At 42.5% G+C, this 22,720-nt stretch overlaps 1 long non-coding RNA gene across 1 annotated transcript in view; it reads left to right on the top strand.

Moving 5' to 3' along the window:
- Positions 1–15,943, top strand: part of LOC309373223 — a 44,121-nt gene extending 28,178 nt beyond the window's left edge. The window contains exon 2 of the long non-coding RNA XR_014169867.1: positions 15,828–15,943. This is a non-coding gene — a long non-coding RNA (uncharacterized lncRNA). The remainder of the gene's footprint in view (positions 1–15,827) is intronic.
- Positions 15,944–22,720: the final 6,777 nt, after the last annotated feature.

Here is a 22,720-nt window from a genome sequence, read left to right as displayed (position 1 = left end):
GAATAAATTTAGACAAAGGTGGGTTCATCCATACCTTTTTTATTTTTAAAAAATGTGCAATCAAATCTACAAAATTATTTGTAAGGTTTGAGAAGAAATGAAAAGGGGTGTGGGGGAGGGAATGATGGTGACAACAGTCATCTAATGGATATTGCAGAAAGTAGTACATGATAACACATCTAGCACTTCACACATTCTGTTATTTCAGCATTTTTTGCTAATGGAAACTTCTGTGAGCGAGGTATTCTATTTGGTGGTGATCAGCCACTGGTTCAAAGGAGCAGAATTTACATGATAGAATTTCCCTAGCATTGTTGAACCCAAATGGTTCATTGCTAAGCAATGTTTATAATCAAGCAGGTATTTAAGAGAGCCTCTGAGGAGAAGGGTATTCTTACTCAATATCCTAGCCCCACTTCATGAAGAGAACTAGGCAGTGAAATTTATGTTCTTCACCTTGTGGCATCTGAATATAGACTGCATTTTTAATCAAGACTTATATTGGCTTATATCTTGATCAGGTTCCTAAATTAAATGGGCTTAGATTTTCAAAGGTTTCATGCCAGGCAGAAAAAAACCTTGGCAAGAGGTTTTCTCCTAAGACAAGAGGGCCCCATTGATTTATAGTAGAAAAACAATTCTCAAAGTCATAAAAAAAGGGGAAATTACATATGCTGCCCCAAGGCTGAAAAAACACTATTAAGAATGGGTAAATAGTAAAATAATACCAATGTGCCTCCCAGTAAAATGAGCCATATCTTCTTCCTAAGGTTGAAAGGCCAAGAGCAGTGAAAAAGACAACTGACTTGGCTGGAGAAGAAGCTTCTTTTTACTTTATTTTTAGGCTGGAAAGGGGGGTGAAAGGAGGGGTGTACACAGAAGAGGTTTCTTTTTAAAAGCTGTTTTTTACTGAGTTCCTTCCTTTTTACTTTGAGAAGCTTTATTCTTTTAAAAGGCTACCTATGATAATGTATGAAATATAGTAGCTTAAATATATTGGCTTAAATGTAATTATGCAAAGGATTTAAGAAATGCTAGATTCATAGAGTCATATTGCAATAGGAGACCAGAGGGGCAAATGAGCCTAGCCCCCCCTTGCCAGACAGGAGACGCCATCGAACACTTCTGATATATAGTTGTCAGGCATTTGTTTAAAAGACCCTCAAATGAAGGAGATCTTTCAATGATGATTAACTCAAGATCCTTGAAGATAAAAATGTAAGATTAACCATTTGTTTTAGAAGGCAATAGGGCAAGAGGTGAGCTGGTAATTAAGATTCCATGTAAGATATATTATTACTTATATGTCATATATATAGCTCTTTGTCTCCCTTATAAGGATAGAAGGAAATGGGTGTATCTTTTTGTGATTAGTTATAGCAATCAGCCAATAGGAAATCCAACCAGGCTGATTGAACAGAGGCAGCCCAAGGAGGAGCAAAGGGGGCTGGATTAAGGGAATATAAGTGCTGGCCATAATGGCAGGAGGCAGGCCAGAGCTTGGTAACCATATACCACTGAGCCTCTCATTTATTTGTCTGACAAATAAATTATTATTTTAATTTCTCTGTTGCTGCGTTGAATATTTCATTCCAGCTAAGCGTTAACCACAAGCAGGGTGCTACATTTTATGGTGCCTGCGACTCGGATAAGTGGTCTGCTGGAACGCAGCCCCTTCGCCCTATTGGACAGGGTACAAGAGGGAGGATCTCTAAACTGCTTCCCAGCGCGCACTGGTAAATTTTTCCAGGGGGAACGCAGAAGTCTCGTCTGTCTGATACCCTGCCCACTGACGGCGACGGACCGGGGGGGGACCAGAGAAATAAACAGGCAACCAGCTAAGGGTAAGTGCACTAAGGGGTTTTGGCCCTCCAATTAATTGGGAGGAAGAGAAGTCCTGATCAAACTTCTGCGTCTCAGTAAAGGGGAACTGAGTACGCTAGGTGGCTGGGTACATCAGATGGTGATCTGGTGTAGGGAAAAGGGAAGATTGGGAGGTAGAGTGTGGTTGAAGTATCTAGTGCATTGCATGTGTGAGAAAGTACAATGTGTAGCTGACCTAAGTGTGGAGTGAGTACTACTTCGTTTCCCAGTAAGGCGTGTGTGTGAGTGACTGAGTGGATACTTCACAGGGCCATACAATGGGAGTTGGGGGTTCAAAGGGGGAAATACACCTCTTGAATGTATGTTAAATAATTTTAAGAAAGCCTTCTCAGGGGCATATGGAGTCAAAATGACGCCAGAGCGCTTGAGAACGTTATGTGAATTAGGGTAGCCAAAACAAAGTACTGGATGGCCATCCCAGGGAACCTTTGATATAAATTTAGTAAGCAAACTTTGGTCTAACATCACCAAAGAAACTGGAGGGTGCCCAGAACAATTTTCATATATAGATTCCTGGCTGAGCACATTAAAAAAAAAAAAAAATCCTCCATGGATAAGGGAATGCAAAGTCCAACGATGCAAATTATTGGCTGTAAAAGCCGAAGCTAGGAAAGGAATCTTGCCAAATAAACTTAAACCCATTTTTGAGGGACCAGAGGAAGAGGTGCTTCCACCTCCCCCCTATGCTCCACATCGAAGGGAGCCTAGTCCAAACACTCCACCAGTTGTAACCCCAAGGCAAGAAACTGGAATGAATAATGGGAGTGGAGTCACAGAGCTTGATTCCTTGATAGATTATGATAAATATCTTCAGGAGGCATTGGAGTCCTATAATGAAGCCCAAGCAGAAGTGGTTATTCCACCTGTGAGTCCCAGTAGAACTCCATCTACAGTCTCTTTTAGTGGAACAACTGATTGCCTACCCCAAACCCCTGTACATCCAAGTCCTAGAGAATTATTACAGAAGTTACAGGGAGACCTTAATCGGTCAGCAAGCAATACAGCCAGGCGTATAAAGCTGCTAAAAGAACGCCTTGGGACAAATACCATCCCCTATGATTTGAGGCCCCTAGAGCAAAGTGAAGAAAAAGGTCACGTAGTAGCCCCTCTTAGAAGAGTATTTGATGCACTTGAGGAGCCTGTGCTGGTTAATGGGCAACCTGGACCACGGCCACCTCGAACTTCGACCCTGCAATGTATTCCATTCACAACTACAGATCTGATGAATTGGAAAACACCCCATCTTTCGCAGAAAAACCTCAGGCTATGATGGACTTGGTGACCTCAATAGTAATAGTCCTATTTGGACAGATTGTCGCCAGCTCCTGAATACTCTTTTCACCACTGAAGAAAGGAGAGACATAATTGAAAAGGCACAGATATATTTGCGTGAGCAGGCCAGAGTGGGAAATATTTATAATATTGACCATCATCTCCAGGACAACTTTCCCTTGGAAGATCCTAATTGGGATCCAAACAATGCAAATCACCTGGCCAGGCTTACTACCTACCGCCAGACGCTTGTGCAAGGCATCTGCAGGGCATGCCAGAAGCCCACTAATATGTCTAAAGCAGGGGTGTCAAACTCAAATTCATCGGGGGGCCGCATCAACAGTTTGGTCACCCTCAAAGGGTCGGTTGTATCTGTAGGACTATGTGTCCACTCTTTATTTGTATGGTGCATGTATGGGGACATATTTATACTACTGCTGGCATTATATCACTCCGTTTCTCCTCTCTTCTACAATGGGAATAACCATGGCCTACCTCCTAGGATTGTTGTGAGATCACATTAAGTGTGTGCAGTCGGGTACTGCTGCTGCAAGGCTGAAAACAAGAAACCAGCTCCCTAAAATACAAGCTGGCAATAGCCCATTATGTGGGTCAGAGGCGGCTCTGGTGCAAGTTCAGCTTTTCTGCGGAGCTCAGAGAGGCATTTGCCACCCTAACCCACCACGCTCCGTTGGCCCCAGTGTCTGTTGCGTGTGCCCCCGGGGGGGGGGGGATGATTGCCACGAGGCTTCCGGCAGGTGCTTCACCCAGGAGGGAGAAGGCCCAGCCTGCCTCCATCTCTTACGGCCCTGCACCCCAGGGACCAGGCCGGGCTGTGCCAAGCCTGCAAAGGAAAAGCACAGGCTGCTTTAATATCCCCATGTGCTTGCTGACCCATAACACTGTTTCGTGTTCGGTGCGCACCCACAAAAAGACTTAAGTTGTCACCTTTTGAGCTCCTGTATGGGAGGCCGCCCTCCTTTGTTCAGGATATTCCAACTGACCTCAAACAAATAGGAGACCATGTGACACAGGGACAAGTGCAATCTCTCCCATGTTTTTGTCTCTCTCCCGTGTTTGTTTGTTTTTTATCTTAACAGGTGGGCCCTCAAGCACACGCCGTGCAGCATTGCCAAGCCGATTCATCAGCTCCAGGCTGGCATAGCATATGGGTGAAAGAGTGGAAACGTGATCCACTTGCACCTAAGTGGCGTGGACCTTACACCGTCCTGCTCTCTATTCTAACAGCGGTGAAGGTAGCTGAGGTGACCCCCTGGATTCATCACTCTCGTTTAAAGAAGTCTGAAGGCAGTTGGACATGCAAAGGTGACCCCTCTAATCCTTTAAAACTGACTCTCTCCAAAAACCCCTGTATCTAGCCCTACCGGGAGCGGGTTAGGTCACGGGCAACATTTGACGACCGGCCTGCTGCAGCCACAACCTGGAAGCTGGCTGACCTGCGCACGCCTGAAGCTTGAGGAGCGTCTAAACCAGCAATTGTGAACGGGAAGATTCTCTTATACAATTGATTGACTGCCCCCTTGTGGAACAATTATAAGTGATATTACTCATTGGGGATCCTCGGGATATATGTTTCGGTCTTGGTGGTTCCCCATTTCTGTCACTGGGGGAATTATATTGGGACTAATAATTATTTGCTATCACAATAAGGTAATCTTTTGTGGAAGGAATGCATATGCTAGACATCAACATGATTTTATTATTAATCCTGATCCCTTGGGAAGGGGAAGGGTCCATGAATCTGACCAAATTTGCTAAATATGGATTCCGCCATGACCACAATATGTGGGTAGGCTTAGCTGAGATGATAGCCAATGTTGCAAATAGGACTAATTGCCTTGTTTGCTCTCTTGGGCCAGATGATTCAGAGGGAGGTATGCCCTTATTACCAATACCATTAAGTGCCATTGGTATGGTAAGCGAAATGCCACACCAAACAGAAGTACAGAATTTCCCCGGTTGGAACTCAACTAAACCAATACGAGTTATACCTGTGCAAGGGGAAATCTGTGTACATAAATCATCAGATGCAGCTGATTCTACCATGATAGGCTCTTCTCATTGTCACTATACTTGGGATTATATTAAGAATAGTCAAACCTGGGCAAACGGTACTACGTATCGAACTCGGAATACCTTGCCCTGTGCACCTCCTTTTATTCATGCATGGAAAGTGGTGTGGAACATAACTGTGACAGAAAAAGGCAATCTAACATACTGCACTGTGAACTCTCTACCTCTTTTGATATTTTCGCCTTCTGTACTCCACGTACCAAAAACCTCAGACCCAATGGTTGTGGTGGATATGTGGAGAATGGGCATACAAGAAACTCCCTTCCAAATGGAGTGGGACTTGTTTCCTGGGATGGGTATTACCACCAATGTGGATTATGCCCACTAGTTCAGCTAAGCAAACACGAAGGAATGCTGATATTTCTCGTATAGCAGGAGGAAGTACCCAAAGTTGGAGCGGTACTGATGATTGGCCGCCAGAGCGCATTATAGCCTATTATGATCCTGCCTCCTGGAATCCTGGTGAGCTCATACAAGGGGCACGGGATCCTATTTATAATCTAAACAGAATAATTCGATTGCAAGCAGTAGTGGAACTTGTAACCAATGCAACGGCCCAGAGTTTGAGACTTATTGCACAACAGTTGGATGAAAGTAGAGCCGCCATTATGCAGCTGAAAATGGGAATGGATTATGTACTTGCCAGGCAGGGAGGCCTATGTGGAGTCTTGAACTTGACAGGGAATGCCTGTTGCTTTAACATTTCTGATAATGGTGAGGCAATCCGTGTGTTGGCTACAAAGATGGAGAATATAGCACATGTCCAAGTATAAACATGGGAAGGATGGGATATGGGATGGCTCACCAATTGGTTACCTAATGTTGCGGGACTCAAAGGGATATTATTGTCTTGCTTGTTTTTCTTGACGGTAGTAATAATGGTTTTATGTATGGTGCCATGTATCATCTCATGTTTTAGAAGTACAATTAGCAAGATGATTTCGAATGAAACTCTACCTCATATCATGGCCCTATACAGAGCTTTACCTCAGGAATATGATGAAGATCAAGCTATCAAGGACGCTTGGTAAGCAAGGTCCTTGAGCTTGAAAGGGGGGAATGTGGCATCTGAATATAGACTGCATTTTTAATCAAGACTTATATTGGCTTATATCTTGATCAGGTTCCTAAATTAAATGGGCTTAGATTTTCAAAGGTTTCATGCCAGGCAGAAAAAAACCTTGGCAAGAGGTTTTCTCCTAAGACAAGAGGGCCCCATTGATTTATAGTAGAAAAACAATTCTCAAAGTCATAAAAAAAGGGGAAATTACATATGCTGCCCCAAGGCTGAAAAAACACTATTAAGAATGGGTAAATAGTAAAATAATACCAATGTGCCTCCCAGTAAAATGAGCCATATCTTCTTCCTAAGGTTGAAAGGCCAAGAGCAGTGAAAAAGACAACTGACTTGGCTGGAGAAGAAGCTTCTTTTTACTTTATTTTTAGGCTGGAAAGGGGGGTGAAAGGAGGGGTGTACACAGAAGAGGTTTCTTTTTAAAAGCTGTTTTTTACTGAGTTCCTTCCTTTTTACTTTGAGAAGCTTTATTCTTTTAAAAGGCTACCTATGATAATGTATGAAATATAATAGCTTAAATATATTGGCTTAAATGTAATTATGCAAAGGATTTAAGAAATGCTAGATTCATAGAGTCATATTGCAATAGGAGACCAGAGGGGCAAATGAGCCTAGCCCCCCCTTGCCAGACAGGAGACGCCATCGAACACTTCTGATATATAGTTGTCAGGCATTTGTTTAAAAGACCCTCAAATGAAGGAGATCTTTCAATGATGATTAACTCAAGATCCTTGAAGATAAAAATGTAAGATTAACCATTTGTTTTAGAAGGCAATAGGGCAAGAGGTGAGCTGGTAATTAAGATTCCATGTAAGATATATTATTACTTATATGTCATATATATAGCTCTTTGTCTCCCTTATAAGGATAGAAGGAAATGGGTGTATCTTTTTGTGATTAGTTATAGCAATCAGCCAATAGGAAATCCAACCAGGCTGATTGAACAGAGGCAGCCCAAGGAGGAGCAAAGGGGGCTGGATTAAGGGAATATAAGTGCTGGCCATAATGGCAGGAGGCAGGCCAGAGCTTGGTAACCATATACCACTGAGCCTCTCATTTATTTGTCTGACAAATAAATTATTATTTTAATTTCTCTGTTGCTGCGTTGAATATTTCATTCCAGCTAAGCGTTAACCACAAGCAGGGTGCTACAACCTGTTCTTGATTGTTTCCTATATTGCAAAAAATACAAATACAAATTCTTATATTCATAATTTTTCACATTTGGATCACAGGGGCAGCTAATTCAACTAAATCACACACACACACACACACTACTGATCTTGATTAGTTTTCAGACCTGAAGTCATGCCCCAAAATGTTGAAACAGAGTTCTTTGGTTTGCAGAATAGCAAAATATGTTGTTCCTGTTCAGAAGTTAATGTTTAACTCCTGCATATACATATACTGTTGAGTCAAGTACACAGGGTGCCTTCACTTGACACCACTTAAAGTCAGAGAATCCTGTGTAGGTTGGCCACAGTTTTTAATTCTACCAGTTAATGAGCAGAACTGTGCTGCCACTAGCTAGAGTCATGGCCTCTCTCCACTCCCAGCTCTTTAGTCCAATGTTACACCACTGCCAAGATCACTGTCGTGTGAACTCAAGGAGTAATTGTATTCACTCACACTGTGCCCCCAGTGATCCAGCCATTACTGGGAGAATGCAATTCAAATCTTGCCAGTGTGTTACATTTATCTAAAAATTCATTCCCAATGAAAAATGTGACCAGCCCTAACCACAAACCTCCGGGCAAATTAAGCAGTCTCATATTGCAAATATTAAACATCTTGTAAAGGCACCATAGGAACAAATGTGCTGGTCTTGAGCTTAAATGCAATCTGTGGACTTATCCTTTCTATTGTATGTTATCAATTAACCTCCAGAAAGGTTTCTCCCACTCTCATTCTGCTGTTGGAATCTGGAGAGAGAAAGACAAATTGTACGGATTTTTTTCTTCTTTTTTTGGTACTTTTAATAACCAAAATGTTTCTGCACTTTGAATAATGAGGGTGACTTTTCTCTTTCAAATGCTAAATTATTTCAAGCTGAGCTGTTGGAAACCATTAATAATTCAAGCAACTTCTCTTTAGGTAAGAATAGCATCTGCTGGATCGTGGGAAAGCACAGGGATAGCTGGACTTTGAGTGTTATTTTGCCCATTTTGGCCATTTCTGTTAAGTAAAAGGAAACACCACTAACTTAGGGGAAGACAGAGTTCTCATTTCCTGAACAAGTGGGAGGAAACAATGGAAAACAATGACACCTGAATGACTGGGTTGCCCCAGCTACTCTGGGCAGCTTCCAACTATATAATAAAACATTAAACATTTTTTTAAAAAACGCTTCTCTATACAGGATTGCCTTCAGATGGCTCAGGGGTCGGATAACTCAATACCCTCCAACATTTCTCCATTGAAAATAGGGACATCCTAAGGGAAATTGGGACATTCCGGGATCAAATCAGAAATTGGGACTGCTTCTCTAAATCTGGGATGTCCCTGGAAAACACTTGGAGAGTCTGTTGTGCAAGTTCTTAATCATAAGACTGACTAATTTGGAAGAGAGGGTGAGGGGGTTGTGCAAGCTGTGAGGGGGTGGGGTGAGCTCTGAGAGATGAGGGTTGGCAGGGGGTCATGAGAGTGGGAGGCAGGTGGGTTTGGTGTGAGCCAGGGGCAGCAGCCCCTGAGATTTAAAACGTTTCTATCCTGCTGTTCATCGCAGTGTGATACGGGATATCACACACCAAGGCTATTTTCCCTGCAGCAAGTCTACTCCCCTCACCATTTGTGTGGGGACTGGATATTGCTTTACCAGTAATGGGAAAATGGGAAAATCCAAGGTTTCTTTCTTTAATCATACAGAATGGCCAAAGAAAAATAATCTGTTTATAGTAACCTTTGAGAACTGAGGACCAATTTAAATGCTGCATGGTGTCTGCCAACAATTGTCTCCATATGAACTCTCTGTGTAGCTCCTGTGATATATGAAAGTCACTCTCTGTGTGGTTTGGCCAAGTCTTGGGGTGATTCGTCTTCACACCACTGCTGCACGGTCCTGGTGGCATGGATGTTTTCATGCAATTAATTCAAAGTGTGCTGAAAGCAGCTTTCAAATATCACACCTGCAACCCAGAATGGTTTTCGGTAGCTTCTACCTGGGGACTGATTTGAAACGGCTCTCTCGGGTGGCTTTGCTATGGTTAATCACTGAAACCCATTTAAGTGAATAAAGTTTTTTTTAAAAAAAAAGCTGTGGAAGGAAAAGTTAGTATGTAGAAACTAGCTCTTCCTGTGCTAAGCTTGGTGATGTGAGTAAATCCTGTGAGATGTGATTTGAAGAGCTAATTACAATAAATGCATCAAGTGAGAGGGAGAGAGCTGGCTGCCATCTTATGCTCTTGTGCTGGATTTTTGCCTTTTTGGTTTCAATGTGATTACAGATCATGATAAATATTCATAATATTGTGAGTGGATCTAATGTATATTTATAATTATTAATTCAAATGGTGTCAGTGCGGCTAATTAGGGCTGGTTCCAGGCTCATTAATTCTCATAGGGTGGTGTATTTTTTTTCTCCCAAGCCAGTGTTTGACAGATTTAGGACTGGGTGAATCTGGCTGCTTAGTTGAGATATTTTGTAAAGAACTCTGCCCGTTGCATTGGAAGGATGAGACATTAGAAGAACTTCTTCCAGTTAAAAAAATATATCTTAAAACATGCCCCATTTAAGGCAGCCCAGGGATGGTTTAATATCTTAGATATGTCTGGTAGGATTGCTAAATAAGTGGAAAATGCCACTTACTTTATATGAGTTTTGTGTTTCAGAACATGGCATCTCCATAGACACCATAGCCTTGTGACATACATCAAATCAGGGTGACCCTTCCAAGATCACCATTTGGGGAGCTACTATGGCCCATCAGCTTCCATCTGAGCTCAGCCTCTTCCAAAGCCCCAGTTGCTCCACCACTGATTCTGCTTGTTGTGTCTTCAGCTGCTTTGGAGGCCCAGGAGCTCTTCTTCAAGTGACAAAATCCCACACTGACTGTGTTGCCAGGTGCAGGCAGTCCCTACTTATAATCTCAAGGAGTGGACCAGAGGGAAAACAGGGCCTGTAGTCTTCCATCTGGCCCGCCCTCCAAGCTCTGTCCCCCCTGCTTGCCCACGATTGGCTGCCTCACAGGCAAGCTCCTGTGTCCTCCTACGGCCCCACAGGAACTGGATGGCTGCCTGCATTCAGCTATGGCCAGGCCACAATTGCCACCCCCGGCCCAGAAATGTAAGCTGTCCTTACACTGGAAATCTCTCACAGTCCAGACCCCTTGGAGTTGTCTCCTTTCTCACTGAGCTGTGTTTCTGAGAGGAGTTCTTGGAATCACAATATTCAACACACATAAGAATCTCTCCCCTTTTTGCTGTAAAGTTATTTTTGTAGACACCTTTTACTATGTGTGTTTTTTCCTTGCATCTTTCTGTTTTTATTGTTGTATATACTTCATCTCTGCTTTTATAATCCACACCGTTATACATCCCAAGTCCATCATATTTATGGTAGGCTTAAGAATAATACCCCCCGAAAGAATATTGCTAGCTCTTCTTAACACTATGAAATACTGCCTAACATCACACTCTAAGATATGCTTACATATGAGTAAGCCACAAGGTGGGTTTTTGTTGTTGTTGTTTAAACTGGCACATTCCTTACATCCAATATAACAAGTAAATTGGAAGATAATTCATTATTCATTTTAGTAACCAGCCATTACAGAGAGCTGGTGCAACGGTACCTAAGTGGGCTGGCTTGGATGTCTCTGGTTCAGATCTCAAAATCTGATTAATGAACCACTAGGTGGTCCTTAGATAAACCACTCTGTCTCAGCTTCAGCCACCCTTCCTCAGAATAGGAGTAATAATTCCTTATACAGTTCTTGGAAGGCTCACTGACTGAGATAGATAATGGATGTGAATTGCTTTGAACACTCTAAAGCACTACATACATATTAATATTATATGGGAATAGCCTACCATTATGATACGTTAACTAATTGCTTTTTAATCTTATGCAATCTCCTCCTCACAAAACCCTACAGTTTTTTTGTCTGAGAGCTTGTTGTGTTAGTCTGTGGTAGTGCAGCAACATTTACAGGACAATTCTCTGGGGTTTACCGGCAGGACTGGGGTAGACTTAGTCCCTTGATTGCACCCTTAGTTAGATTAACTAAATAAATACCTGAAGGAGCGTCTCTATCCCCATCGTTCAGCCCAGAGACTAAGGTCCACCTACAAGGGCTTTCTGGTGGTTCCCTCGATGTGAAAAGTGATTTTAACAAGAAACCAGGCAGGGTAATTTCTTAGTACCTGGTGCCCAACTTGTGGAACACCTTCCCATCAGATATCAAGGAGATAAATCACTATACAGTGGTATCTCAGGTTAAGTACTTAATTCATTCTGGAGGTCCGTTCTTAACCTGAAGCTATTCTTAACCTGAAGCATCACTTTAGCTAATGGGGCCTCCTGCTTCTGCCGCAGCGCTGGAGCACGATTTCTGTTCTCATCCTGAAGCAAAGTTCTTAACCCGAGGTACTATTTCTGGGTTAGCGGAGTCTGTAACCTGAAGCGTATGTAACCCGAGGTACCACTGTATAACTTTTAGGAGATATTGGATGGCAGCCCTGTATAGGGAAGTTTTTAATCTTTGATGTTTTATTATGTTTTTATATCTGCTATAAGCTGCCCCAAGTGGCTGGGCCAACTCAGTCAGATGGGCGGGGTACAAATAATAAAATCATTATCATCATTTGATTTGAAGTGTTTATCAGACAGTATTTTTTATGATTACTGTTAATAAAAGTACTGTAATAAAAGTACTTGTGTTCATATGACACAAGTCTTGAGAGCAACGCACCAGCTGCCAGTGAGCTGCCAAACCTAATTCAAGGTGCTGGTTCTAGTCAGGGCCGGATTTAGGTTTGATGAGGCCCTAAGCTACTGAAGATAATGGGGCACTTTATATGTCCAGCTGTCCTTTGTCAACAACAAATTGTCACTGTTTTTTGTGTTGAATATATGCTACATGTAATTTATGGACCTAATAGGTATCTAAAGCCGTTTGCACATAACAAAATAGGAGCCTGTGCAACACAAAACACTGTTGCTGTATGAAGTTTTATTTTATTTGTTTTTTTTATCTTGTATTTTGGAAATGTGCATCCAGGTTTTTCCCCCCTTTAAATATTTTGGGCCCCCCAAGAGAGTGGAGCCCTAAGCTATAGCTTGTCTAGCTTATATGTAAATCCAGCACTTGGGACACAGGTGGCGCTGTGGGTTAAACCACAGAGCTTAGGACTTGCCGATCAGAAGGTCGGCGGTTCGAATCCCCACAACGGGGTGAGCTCCTATTGCTCGGTCCCTGCTCCTGCCAACCTAGCAGTTCGAAAGCACCTCAAAGTGCAAGTAGATAAATAGGTACCACTTTGGCGGGAAGGTAAACAGCCTTTCTGTACGCTGCTCTGGTTTCACTAGAAGCGGCTTAGTCATGCTGGCCACATGACCCGGAAGCTGTATGCCGGCTCCCTCGGCCAATAAAGCGAGATGAGTGCCACAACCCCAGAGTCATTCACAACTGGACCTAATGGTCAGGGGTCCCTTTACCTTTGAATCCGGCACTGGTTCTAGTTGACAAAGCCCAAAATGGCTGAGGACCCATACACTTGAAAGAGTGCCTTCCCCAGTACCAGCCAACCTTCAAAGAAGGTATGGAACTTTCTCACAACAGCGATGAGATTGACTGCAGCAGCTTAAGACCTATTTGTTCTGCCAATCCTTGGGAACACAATGTACTGTATATAATGCTAAGTGGATTGTTATTGTATGTTGCACTTTGCAATGTAACTCTACATTTGCTTTTAATAAAAGGAAGGGGTGGCTATAATGAATCTTCATCAGGTAATAAAGTATGCTTTCCCCCCTTCAAAATAATGTTATTCATATGCAAATATATGCAGCTATAAACAAGCAATTAATTGGCCAAAAAAAACAACCCCATACAATTAATCATCTGAGATTTCTTTTAATTGGGTGACCTCTCTAGGTGGCACAGTCATTTTTAAAAAATATGATAAATAAATAAACACAACATACCTGTGTTAAGAAAAAGTGTAGGCAAAATCATGAGAGGGGAAAATATGACTGATAACTCAGCAGCACTACTTTTTAGACATCTGTTTATTTTATTTATTTAACAGAATTTATATATCTTTTAATCATTATTAACTTCTCTAAGTGGTTTACATAGAATATAAAATGTTCATTAAATATACGGATAAAATTGAATACCTAAAAGTTTATTAATTTATCTGAATTTCAAAATATAACATTGGCATAGGAAGACCATTTGGTACCATTTGGTTATAAGAGCATATATGGTATAATAATATTTGTTAACCGCTATTCTCTCAGAGTGGCCCAAAGTGACTTACATTAAAACCAATTAAGAAGAAGAAGAAGAAGAAGAAGAAGAAGAAGAAGAAGAAGAAGAAGAAGAAGAAGAACCACAGCCCCTTCGCGAGTACCACAAATACCTAAAGAAGGCTTGTGGTATGTTTGCCTGCATGTGCTTACATCCTGCCTCATCAGGTGAGGAGCGAAATAAGCTTGCTCAGAAACACTGAGGTGTTCCTTTTTCTCTTTTGCCTACACGTGTCCAGGCTGAATGCCTAAAGAAGAATAAATTACATAAGAAAAGAATGTTATAGCCATGCTGCTTTGGATGGTAAAAGTAAAGCCAGATGATGAGACAAACCATATATGCTTTAAAGTAGCTATTATTGGTCTCTGCCTTTTTCTCCTTTTTAACTCCATTTCTTAAATAAACAACTTTTCCCCTTTGATCTCATTTGCTGTTTGTGGCTCTTTTTTCAGCCAAATTGTATTGAGGCAAAGCAAGAGGGAGAAGGATTACAGATTGTTTAGCCCAACAAAGTAACATATATTAAATTGCATAGGAAAAGAATAGTCTTTTGCTATCTGAATCAGAGAGGCGACTCTGGGGACACTATTCTTAAAATTCACCTTAATGGCAAGGTTTTTTATGAAACCATGAATTTGCAACACAACACACAAATGCCGAAAGGCTGCTATTTCAATTGTTGTTGTGCTGGGATACGGTTTACCTGGTACTGACCTACCTGACTTAAAATGCCTATCTACCCTGCAATTATATGGATTTGAATGCTAGTGTATCAAGCACAGGTTGTGCCTGTGAGTCCGGAATTTATTTCAGCTGCAGAATTCAGCTTTAGAAGAAGAAGAAAAAGCTGGAGTTTTGAGCAGCTGATGACGAGAATGCAAATCCGGGGAGAACTGCAGCAGTGCCTTCTAGTCTGAGCTTGTAATAATAATGATAACCTGAAAAAGCACAAATCCTCTTAGGGTTTCCATTTTCAAAGTGAGGTGTGCAAAGGGTCAGGCAACTGCTTTCTGCACTGATTGGAGAAGTCAGTTTCCCCGTGGGCTGGCAAAACAGTTGTTACCAATACGAATTGGAAAAAGCAAGTATGTTTTAGGAGTTCTGTACTCATTACTAAAGAAAGCAACACTTGCTAGTCAACATTCTAGTTTGGACCTAGCAAGAAAGTGAGGATTAATGTCAGTAAGCCACAGCCAATTGGCGCTTAAGCGGAACATATCAGATTGACTCAAAGTAGGGGTACGTGCCGGCCAACTACATTTTAATAGTGATGATAAAGCATTAGACGAGATATTGAAGCTTAAAGTTGGGGAAGAAAAACAATCCCATGGAACAGGAGCATAAATGAGTTCTATTTGGTTTCAACCGGTACGGAAACAGGCTACGTGCTTAATGTTAGAAGCAGACATTTATTCCCTGGGCTAGTTCTTATAGCTACTCCAACTGCTGAGCAATTTAAAACCTATGCATTTTTATAAGTGTCCATTTTTTATGTTTGATGAAAATAACCCTTTGGCACTGGTTAAATTATAAATGGGGGGAAGAAAAACAGGAATGATGCATTGCCAGAATACTAATCGCACAGCTATAAGGGATCAACAACTCTTAACTATGCAATTAAGAGGGGTCTATGTTATGAGTTAAAATGATGATGAATACAGAAGATGTAAATACACATGGGAAAGAGAGAGGTAATATTAATTATACTGGGTTGTATCCAGCTGAGCCATACTCAGAGTAAAGTCAATGAAATTAAGTCCATTGATTTCAATGGATCTACTCTGAGCATGACTAGCATTGGATAACACCCATGTAAGCCAATTGATTTCACCTAAATAGTTGCACCAGTGCTAGCGCATTGGGGTTTCCCTGTTGGTTTCTGCTTTCTTCTCTGTGCAGCGAAGTGCTTGTCACGAGACAGGTTGTTTACATTCCACAGTCAATGCACTGTTTGGGTTTTCCCACGGGAAAGGGAGACTGGATGTGACGTACACTGGTTTCCTGTTTTTCACTGTTCTTTGCAGTTTCAGTATGGGATTCTCTCCGTGCTTTAGAGGAGAGAGGATGCATTTTCTGCTCCGGCAGAGGCAAGATGTTTATCTGTAACATACCAGCTTTGAACTGTAAATAAAGCAATATAGAGTATGTAGTACGTACTCCTCATCCTTCCGCTGTGCACGGGCTGGCTGCTTATTACTAACACATGGTCATGGGCTCCAGAAGTCGAATCGGAGTGCCGGCAAAGGATCGGAATGCAGAGGGACAGATCGGATCGGAATCTGCTCTGCGCGTAAAGATGATTGATGAGGTATGTGCTACTGCTCCGGGCAGCCTGCCAACTTCTAATTAATGGCTTTATGGATGGACTTTGAACTTTTAAAGCCATTTTGCCGGGCACAGGCAAAAGGCTCACAGGCATAAATCCCTATGCTGGGGAAATCGAAAGTAACTTTTAAAAGCGCTTTTGGAATGAAGCAGCTGCAGATAAACAGAGCAGTACAGACACAGCTTGTATAAAGCAGTCTGATTTAAAGCAGCAGAGATGACGCAGAAGGCTAATGCCAGAGTCATGATGGCCCTTCAGGATGCTTGTGGGATTCCTAAGCTCAATAAGAAAAACTATGCGGACTGGGTTCTCTATGCAGAGGCTATTCTGCGGAAAGAGGGTCTGTTTGAAGTTATTACAGACACCCCCCCCCAGCTCCAGTTACAGATGCATGGGAAGCTAAGGATTCCAAAGCAAGGGGAACTCTTACATTGATAGTATCCCCAGAAGAGCTCTGTCTATTGCGTGATAAGACCTCAGCCAGAGAAATTTGGGACGCTCTGAGAGAGGCTCACTTGAGGACAGAAGCTGGATCCACTATGTTTTACTTTAACAAGCTGCATAATATGGCTCTTGCTGAAGGTGGAAATGTGCGTATACATCTGATGGAGATGCAGAATCTGAGACATGAGCTGCAACAGAGAGGACTCAACTTTCCAGAGGCTGTGTATTCCTTCATGATACTACAATCTTTGGGTTCAGGTTGGGAGTCTGTTGCAACTCAGATTGCTGTACAACCAACTGCTCAGCTGACAGTGGACTATGTTACTGCCGTGATTCAGAATGAAGCAGATCGCCGGGGTGCTAGCTGCATGGGCAAGCGGGAGACTTCACAGACGTCATCCCATAGTGCAGTGGAACCACCAGATGGCGCCAAAGCTTTGAAGGCAGTGAAATGCTACTCGTGTGGACGTCTAGGCCATATGAAGAGGGAATGCAGAAATCCCAGGGCCAAGACAGAGCAGCGCAGCGAAAGCTCATCGCGTGGAAAAGGCCGAGGCAAAGGCAAAGGTCCGGTGTCCAGGACAACGCAGCACAAGGCAATGGTCTCACGCTTCACTCCAAAGGTTGCAGAGGTCCAGAAGACGTCTAGATCTTTCTTCGTTGTTGATTCAGCGGCGACCCACCACATGTGCAACGATAAGCGACTGTTCGTGTCTTTTACACCGCAGGAAGGTGCGATTCACCAGGCGGATGACCACACAATTCCCAGTAAAGGCTACGGAACTGTTGTTCTTCACAGTTTGGACTTATCGATACAGAATGTGCTTTATGTGCCGGATGCCAAGCATAATCTGCTCAGCGTTGGACAGCTGAATGAGCGGAAAATTGACGTTTCCTTTAAGAACAAAAGGTGCATCATCACAAAGAAAAATGATTATGTGTTGTATGCTGAATATGTTGATTGTTTGTATGTTTTGTATTATGATGATGTTGTGCAGGATGACACTTGTTGCATTGCAGGTTCTAACAAAAGTTTGCATGCTGAATGTATTCACGATTTTCATAGAAAATTTGGTCATTTGCATTTTGAGGCAGTATCTAAAATGCCTGCCTTGGTTGAAGGCATGACTATTAAACCCTGCAGGTACCACATGAAGTGCAAGGCATGTGCAGCAAACAAGGTGAAAATGGCTGCGAAAGGTAAGGTGTCTAGTAGGCAAGCTACAGAACCATACCAGATTGTTCATGCTGATTTGGTTGGACCACTAGCGCCCTCTTTGGGTGAAAACAGGTACTTCATGGTTCTCATTGATGCATTTTCCAGGTATATTTATGTGTACAATCTCAAGCAGAAATCAGAGGCTTTTCCTAGGTTCAAGGAATTCTGTGCTTGGTTGGAAAATGTGCATGGTAAGAAGATAAAGACTCTTTTCAGTGATCGCGGGGGAGAATTCACTTCTCAGCAGTTTGAAGCTTTTGTGACTGAGAAAGGAATTCAACACGATTTGTCTAGTCCTCGCTCGCCATGGCAGAATGGACTTGCAGAACGGGCAAATCAGACATTGCTTCAAGGGTTAAAAACCTTGCTGCATGATGCAAATCTTCCAGAGAGTTATTGGGCTGAATCTCTCTCGTGTTTTGTTTACAGTTACAATCGCAGGTTATCTTCAGCAATTGGTTGTACCCCCTATGAGAAGATGTTTGGCAAGAAGCCATACATCAAACACATGAAAATTTTTGGTTCTGACATGTGGGTTCACTCACCACAAAACTCCAAGTTAGACAAGCGTGGATTGCATGGTATCTTTCTAGGTTATCAGAAAGGTTCTTACAGAATAATGATGACTGACTCTAAGACAATTAAGCTCAAAAGAAGTGTTGAGTACAATGCCAAGTGGGGGGAGAATGTGGGAATTTTCCAATGTTATCCTGATGACAGTGATGAGACTGAGGATAGTCAAAAGCAACCGCAACAACCCACACCCACTGATGAAGGTTCTGATTCTGAGTCTGAAACTGAATCGGGTGATTCAGAGGATTTCAAGAGTGCGAAAGCCTCTATGCGACCCTCTGAAAGCTCTGATCAAGAATTGGAGGAACCATTGTTCACAATAGGTCGTTTTTCTCCTAAGAAGGAAGAGGAGAGTGTTGAAGACTTAAGGCTAATTCGTAGGTCACAGAGAGCCACAAAAGGCAGACCTCCAAAGAGATTTGTTGATGAGTTTGCTAAGATAGCAGTAACAGCTGTTAAAAGCTCCAAGAAGGTATTTGAACCTTCAAGTTTCCAAGAAATCCAGGATTTGGATTCAAAGGAAGCTGAACCATGGTTAAATGCCATAAAGGCTGAGCTTGATTCCTTAGAAAGGAACAAAACATGGGAGCTAGTTCCAGTAGTTCCAGGAATGAAACTGCTTGGAAGCAAATGGGTCTTCAAAGCGAAGACTGATCAAAATGGCAAGATAGTCAGACACAAAGCCAGATTGGTAGCCAGAGGTTTTGCACAGGTACCAGGTGAAGATTATCACGAGACCTACTCACCCACAGTAAGGTATGAGAGCATTAGGCTTATGCTCAAGCTAGCTGCAGAGGAAAATCTACACATTAGTCACCATGATGTGAATACAGCTTTTCTGTACGGATCTCTAGGTGAATCACTTTATATGCTTCCACCTGATGGCGTACAGATAAAACAGGGATTTGTTTGTGCTCTGAAAAAGTCCCTTTATGGTCTCAAACAAAGTGCACGGTGTTGGCACACAAAACTCACTGAAGTATTGTTTTCTCTAGGTTTTCAGCAAGGGAAAGCTGATCCATGTGTATTTGTCAAAGAGGAGGGGCAAAAGAAACTGTACTGTTTGTTTTATGTTGATGATCTTTTATTCTTTTGGAAAGATGTCACAATGTACAATAACGCCCTAGCTCAACTGAAAGAGCACTTTGACATGAAAGATCTTGGTGAGGTAAACAACTACCTATCTCTGGAAATAGAGAGAGATCAAGATGGTAACATTCTAGTACACCAGTCACGGAAAATTGCTGTGTTAAGCAAACTAAACCTGATGGATGCTAACCCTGTAGACACACCGATGACAACAGGTTATCAGGTAGATGACACTGAAGAAGCATTTTCTGACACTACACTGTACAGAAGTGTGCTAGGCAAGCTAAACTTCATTGCCAGATGTTCAAGACCAGACATTGCTGTTAGCTGTAACTTGCTAAGCAGACAAGTCAACAATCCTACTGTTAAGGATTGGAAAGCTCTGAAACGCATAGCACGGTATTTGAAAGGCACTATGCATTACAGACTGAGATTTAACAATCAGAAGTCTGGTGGTCTTGAGATATTTGCAGATGCAAGTTTTGGAAGTGACTCTACAGACAGGAAAAGTACGTCTGGAGTTTGCTATAAGTACAATCAGGGTCTAATTGATTGGTCATGCAAGAAGCAAACAACAGTTAGCTTAAGTACTTGTGAAGCTGAACTGAATGCACTGTCTTATTCACTTAAAGATTGTGAATGGTTGTTACAATTGTGCAAAGACATGAAAATTCCTGTCAAATGTCCAATCCAGGTTTACCAGGACAACAAAGCATGTTTGGCTTTGCTGAATTCTGAAGGTTGTAAGCAAAGCACGAAGCACTTGCAATTGAAGTTGCAACATGCTAGGGAATGTATTCAGAAGGGACTAGTAACGGTGTCCTATATGCCAGGTAATGAAATTCCTGCTGATGTATTGTCCAAGATTGTATCAAGGGATCAACACTGTACCTATGTGCAGAAGTTGGGTTTGTACTGATATTGTACGAACACGCTGCCCAGAGATGTTCACAGAAAGGGGGAGGATGTTGTTTTCTGCTTTCTTCTCTGTGCAGCGAAGTGCTTGTCACGAGACAGGTTGTTTACATTCCACAGTCAATGCACTGTTTGGGTTTTCCCACGGGAAAGGGAGACTGGATGTGACGTACACTGGTTTCCTGTTTTTCACTGTTCTTTGCAGTTTCAGTATGGGATTCTCTCCGTGCTTTAGAGGAGAGAGGATGCATTTTCTGCTCCGGCAGAGGCAAGATGTTTATCTGTAACATACCAGCTTTGAACTGTAAATAAAGCAATATAGAGTATGTAGTACGTACTCCTCATCCTTCCGCTGTGCACGGGCTGGCTGCTTATTACTAACATTCCCAACTCTTCTCTCTCTTCCTGTGCTCTTTGCCATTATGCAAGAAGACATCCTTGGGGTAACAGAATAACACTACTTTGAATACAACCCAGTGGATCTGGCCTATAGGAGCCAACTCCTAGGAGGTGAGGTTCCTTCAGCCCCGTCAATAAAATATTTGAGGAGGCTGCTCCCAAAGTTGATGGCATTGCCATTCAAATGGCGTGTCTTGTGATTGATTATGTGGGGTGGGGCTTACCTGCCCCCCTTTTTTATTCAAGTTGGCACCTCTGTATGATTTAGTCAGTTGCCACACAGAGGTTTTGCCCAGTATCTCCTCTCTGTGAATTTTTGGTGCAGATTGATTTTCACATGCGAAACATCTGAAATACAGGATGGTGCATCTCCTTGTGATGTCTTTACCCCCTCAATTATGCATATTTAGAAAAGCTTCAAAGGGAAACAAAAAAGATTAAGAAGATGCTAAGGGTGAGAGGCAGCCATCTCTACCTTGCACAAATCTTCAGGTAGTCTGTGCTGGGTTTGGATGTCCTCTGCCATTTCTTCATTGACACTCCTAAGATTGGACTCTTTTATATGTTTATGTGTGAGTTTGAAAATGAGACACATTCATATTTCAGTAGGAGCAACACCTCTATGGCATCTCAGAGAAATTTATTAGAAAGAAGCAGGCAGCACATTTCCTGCAAGCTGGCACATGTATCTGAACTCCATCCTCTGGAGGCCAGAGATCTCTCAGAATAGGAAAAGGAGTCTAAGTTTGGTGTGGCTGTGCATTTATAACAGGAAAAAGATTAAGGAAGAGGGTAAAGGCATATAGGGTAGGGTAGGAGTTATGGTGAATTTTCAGAGACTTCCATACATAAGAAGGGGAAGGTGTAGCTTCTGACCTGCAACTTATTTGAAAGCAGGAGGAAAGAATAAATGGCACTGCAGTTCTCAGTAGGTAAAGATGGGAGGAACAGAAGGAAGAACAGAGGAAAAGAAGGACTAGGATGAAGAGGGCAGAGCTTGGTGTCTAAATATTTAGTAGAGCTTGCTTACCCAGTTGCTTTCAAATACAGCTGAGTCAAAATCTCACAAGTTTTACTGATGTAATTTCTATTATTTTTCTTTGATACACAACCACCCCTTAAAAAAAGAGGACCACTTTGCAGAACTTTCTTTTGATATTCTCCACCTTATTTGCGGGGTGACAGCCTCAATTTTCACCTCCTCAATATCCTGGAGCCGCCTTTCTCAACTTTGGACCACACTAGATGTTGTTGGACTACAACTCCCATCATCCTTGGGTAGCAGAGCCAGTGGCCAGGGATATGGGGGAGTTGCAGTCCAACAACATCTCAGAACCAGAGCTTGAGAAATGCTACCCTGGAGCAAGACTTAAGGACGTAAAATGCTGGTGAGGCTGTTAGCACAGAGATTTGCAGCAGTGAAAAAGAGAGAAGAAAAGGGCAGCTATGTTGCCTTATAGGGACGCAGGTGGCACTGTGGTGAGCTCCCATTGCTCGGTCCCTGGGGGTGAGCTCCCATTGCTCGGTCCCTGCTCCTGCGAACCTAGCAGTTCGAAAGCACGTCAAAGTGCAAGTAGATAAATAGGTACCACTCTGGCGGGAAGGTAAGTGGCATTTCCGTGCACTGCTCTGGTTCGCCAGAAGTGGCTTAGTCGTGCTGGCCACATGACCTAGAAGCTGTACACTGGCTCCCTTAGCCAATAAAGCATGATGAGCACCGCAACTCCAGAGTCGTCCGCAACTGGACCTAATGGTCAGGGGTACTTTTACCTTTACCTTTATTTTGCCTTATGCTGCCTTTAGTGCTGCAGCATCATAGCCCTGCCTCCTCAGAGATCTGCTTTCTCAAAGATTTGATAAACCTCATAGCATGAGCTGTATTAATGCAGCAACGTGAAACAGCTCACAAAACTATGTGTTTAAATTCAGCCCTAGGATGACTGAAAATGCCAATACAG

Source organism: Podarcis melisellensis, assembly GCF_964234715.1.
Source record: "Podarcis melisellensis genome assembly, chromosome: 6".
Classification (NCBI taxonomy): Eukaryota; Metazoa; Chordata; class Lepidosauria; order Squamata; family Lacertidae; genus Podarcis; species Podarcis melisellensis.
This window is presented reverse-complemented; position numbering and strand designations above follow the sequence as displayed.